This window comes from Phoenix dactylifera, unplaced genomic scaffold, assembly GCF_009389715.1.
Source record: "Phoenix dactylifera cultivar Barhee BC4 unplaced genomic scaffold, palm_55x_up_171113_PBpolish2nd_filt_p 002213F, whole genome shotgun sequence".
NCBI lineage: Eukaryota > Viridiplantae > Streptophyta > Magnoliopsida > Arecales > Arecaceae > Phoenix > Phoenix dactylifera.
Genome location: NW_024069472.1, coordinates 876 through 5,375, shown reverse-complemented (window position 1 = coordinate 5,375; position 4,500 = coordinate 876). Strand labels below are relative to the sequence as shown.

At 36.4% G+C, this 4,500-nt stretch overlaps 1 long non-coding RNA gene across 1 annotated transcript; it reads left to right on the top strand.

Moving 5' to 3' along the window:
- The first annotated feature begins 957 nt into the window (after positions 1-957).
- On the top strand, positions 958-3,542 carry LOC103706758. The gene is made up of 3 exons (XR_005510349.1): positions 958-1,208; positions 1,313-1,486; positions 3,361-3,542. It is a non-coding gene; the product is annotated as an uncharacterized LOC103706758 (long non-coding RNA).
- Positions 3,543-4,500: the final 958 nt, after the last annotated feature.

The following is a 4,500-nucleotide window of genomic DNA, read 5'->3' as shown; positions in this document are numbered from 1 at the left end:
ACATACAGCACTTGGCCAGTTGTTTTGGTTCCATATAATTTGCCACCATGGATGTCTATGAAACAGTCTTCACTCATTCTGTCAATGGTTATTCCCGATGATAAGAGCCCAGGTAATGATATAGATATTTTTCTGCAGCCTTTAATAGATGAATTGAGAAAGTTATGGCAGGGTGTTGATGCATTTGATGCTTTCACTGGCCGAACATTCAAATTGCGTGCAGCTCTTATCTGGACAATCAATGATTTTTCTGCATATGCTAATATATCCGGTTGGAGCACTAAGGGGCGTATTGCATGCCCTTCTTGTGGAGATTCAACTTATTCATATTGGTTAAAACATGGAGGAAAATTCTGTTATATGGGTCATCGAAGATGGTTAGAAGCAAATCATCCATTTCTCGTGCAGAGATTTTTTAGTGGCTCAGCGAAGTGCCAACAATAACATTCATCCTACCCTAAGGATTGAGCAAAGATGGTTGGTTAAGTTATTTCCTGAATGGTTATTAAAACAGATTAGACGTTGAATCCTATTAGGTCTTTTATTATATTCTACGATCGGAACTTTGAAAAATTAATTATTATCTGACTTAAAACTTTTTAGGTATCGACTATGATGGAGAGACATTGTTCCAATGAATTAATAGTCCTTGCTCGAGGTCCGAACAATATTGTCAACAGATATGATGGGTTCATTACAAATGGATTTAAATTTCATACAAAAAACATGAAAAATTTAGAAAAACCCAAAATAGTGGAGTTAGGGTTGAGGCGGACGGAAAAATTTATTATGATGCCCTAACAGATGTTTATGAGTTAGATTATTACGAAAACTTTAAGGTAGTATTATTTCGATGTGATTGGGTGGATATAAACTCATCTAGAGGTTTGAAGCAAGATATAAATGGCTTCACACTAGTAAATATTTCAAGGTTGATACATACTAGTGTGCTATTAAAAAATGACCCATTTGTTTTTTCATCTCAAGCTCAACAAGTGTTCTTCGTGCAAGACTCGAAGGATAAAGATTGGTCTGTTGTTATTAAGACTAAACCTAGGGACTTGTATGATATGGAAAAAGGGTTAGCAGAGGAGGATGATGAGACTTATACTCAGTGTATGCCTTTTAATGTTCCGCCAATTGATGAACTGAATTCTACTAGTTTGGTTAGGATGGATGTTGAATGAGAGCTGGCTAGTTTCTTAATGGTAAGAAAAACATTACTTTTATGCATTAAATTATTTTGCAATTAATAAATTATTTTTATGGATTTAATTTTTAACTAATATTGATTCTTTTTTGTGTATACTAGATTACAACATGCCGCGAGGAAAACGTTTCAGAAATATTGAGTTTTAGCACACATCCGTGGGATCTACTTCTGATCGTTCCCAGCAGCCCGATGAGCCCCATACTCAGTCCGGGTCTCAGTCTGAGCATGCCCCACCTGCAGATCGTCCAGACACGGATGACGTGGACGTCCTGGGTAATTTGATTTAAATCATTTGTCTTTAAATCATTTGCCTTTAATGTAGTGCCTATTTTGTCATCATAAGAGGGTAAATCTCCACAAGGTTTTTATTGATGAAGGTGGACAATTTGCTGTACAGGAGAATCAGACCTTGAAGGACATGTCATATTGAAGATATGAGCAATAGAATATAATGTATATAGTAAATTTTGGATAATATTTTGTCATGATATATTGGTTAACTTCATGCAATAGTGTGATAATTCAACCATAAGATATAGACTTTCTGCATAAATTTAACCAATAGAAGAGACAAAAGTAGTCAATATAATCTAAAATAGTTTCAAATGCACACATGTTTTCATATACCCAGCTTCCTTAGAGGTATATCAACTCACAGACTTGCTCTCGAAAGCTATTGGAAGCACTCCAAATCTTAAAGAATACAAGGAAGCAGTGATAGCATTGTGATATTTCTCCTGCGCTTTATGTTATGTGTTATCATATTTTTTATCAACATAACAATTACCTATTTCTAATTTCTGTTGCTAAATATCTAAGATCGTAGTCTGATACATGTCAGTGTTTTATATATTGAGCTTTTGTATTGCTCTATCGTCTCATCTGCTTATTTTTTAAACCATTATAGATAGCTAAAATTTTTAACTACTTAGGTTAGCAATAGTGGCACCTTGATGTTGCCCATGCATTATGTGCATCACCTATCAAAATGCAAAGTCTTAACCTTATAGCACTGTATTGGCTAAATTGTTTATGAGATTTGCAATGCTAGCATGCTTATGAAAGATGAACTTTTTAGATGATAGTGTTAACTCATTTGCAGTATTTTATTTGGTGAAGATCTGTTAAATGCTGGTGAAGCATGGTTTGAGAAAGATGCAATAGGCAAGACTAGGAGGTTGCTAGCAGCTTTTATATATTGGTCTTGGTCATTGTTGTTTCGCAGGCTTTACTCTTGACTATTCTAATTTGTTCTTTATGAAGGTGCTCAGTCTGCCGTATTGGCTGATCTCCTATCATGTTTGATGTGTTTAGTGGGAGCTGTTTCTTTTTAACAACCACATGTAGTAATGGCTCTTAGAAACTTTTTACTAGCTTTCATAACTCAATCCTTATCAATCACAATCTCTTATGAGTTACTTATCTACTTCCCGTAAAATTGCATCTTCTTTTTTTGCTAGTATGATATCAGGTTTTCCCTGTCGTATACATTGATGAAGTTGTAAATAGCTGGAAATTTTCAATTTGATCTATATTCACTTTTGTCATTTGTTTATCATGTCTTCCTTGTGCAGCTTCCATGAGATTCTTGTTGAAAGTTTTCCTAAAGCTGTTCTGCATCCTCTTACAAGGCAGGAGTCAATGTAGTGTCTTCTACAGTTCTTTTTGTAAGAATTCACAGCAAACTTAGGTAGTGTGACAATGAATTCTTTTTGTAAGAATTCACAGCAAACTTAGTGAACTACATCCAGTTGCAGTTTTCAAATAAGAATCCTAGTAAAGGTAAATCATGTTGTAGGTGCATGGGAATCACATGCCACTCATATTCTTTGCTTTAGACCACATATTCTTCCCTATGTAAGGAAATCTATGTTGTGTGTGTATCTGTGAGGGAAAGAGATGGCGAACCCACCTGACAGTGCTGAGAGAACAGGGAGGTGGCCCAGAAATCTATTCAAAGGCCAACTTAGGATGAACTTCTGTACCAAGGTTCAAAACTAAATTAGAATAGGACAGACAAATATATCATATGCTGTCAGTAATAGTACCTATGCTGTTTACTACAATAGCAGTGATACGCCAATGTTCTTTCCAGCAAACCTAACTATTTTAAATCATTTGCCTTTAATGGACTTCTTATTTTATAGATGGACTAGGGAGAGTGAGGAGAACACGAGGGCCCACTCGAGCACGAGACGTATGGACCCTACCTGAGGATGAGAAGATTGTCGTCCATTGCAACGAACTGGGGCAGCCCATCAAGAATGCAGCAAGCATTTTATCCACTTTTTTAGGATCGGTTGCGCGGAAGGGATAATTGTGTCCGCTCAACTATATGAAATGGAACGAAATGCTTCCTTCGTATAAGGTTGAGCTTCTTAGAGTTGTTGAGGTAAAGAATTGAATTTGCTTACTATCTTCAATTATTTTTTGATTTAACATTGATATAACATTTTTGACTTTGATGTAGATAAAGTTTGTCCTTCCTGCAAATAGCCATGATTGGGTGCTGAAGTCCGTCAACCGCAAATGGAAAGAATATAAGGCGAAGCTAAAGGCGGATTGGAAGCACGAGGGCATGACTGAAGAGGAGGTGGCCCGTTTTTGTCCTCCAGATGTAATCTCTCATCAGTGAAGGGAGCTTGTCCACTACTGGTTTTCCGAGAGAGCTCAAGTTGTGTATATTTTTTCAATACCTTAGATTGTATTTACTATTATTATAGATTAGAAATTTATACATTGTATAAATTATATTGTTTATTATTGTTCGGGGAAGACATATTCCAATATTGGTAGAGCTGCTCGAGCATCACAAACTGTTCCTCACACTTCAGGCTCCATGAGTTATGCGAGGCGTAGAGCTGAATTCATAAGCTTTCTTGAAATAATTTAAATTTATCTTAAATTATTCTATCATATAGCATGTATACTCTTGAAATATACTTTTTGTTGTAGATGGATGATAATGGGAGGGAGCCTGGTAAGGTGGAGTTTTATAAGATGACTCACACCCACCGAGATGGCAGCTTTGTCCGAGAGGAGTCAAGAGATATAGTTGTATGTATTCATCTTTGGCTTGTGCTGTATTTTTTTTGGTTTTATTATTGGCATACATTAATTTGAATTTTTTTTTGAGAGATATAGGATAGGGCAACAAATCTTATTTCAGAGCGCGTCGGGGGTCATCATCATCCGACGCGACCCATAATATTGAAGCTCAAGTGCTCGCTGAATTGATGGGCCCAGAACGTTATGGTCGAGTGAGGGGTTACGGCGTTGGAGTTATC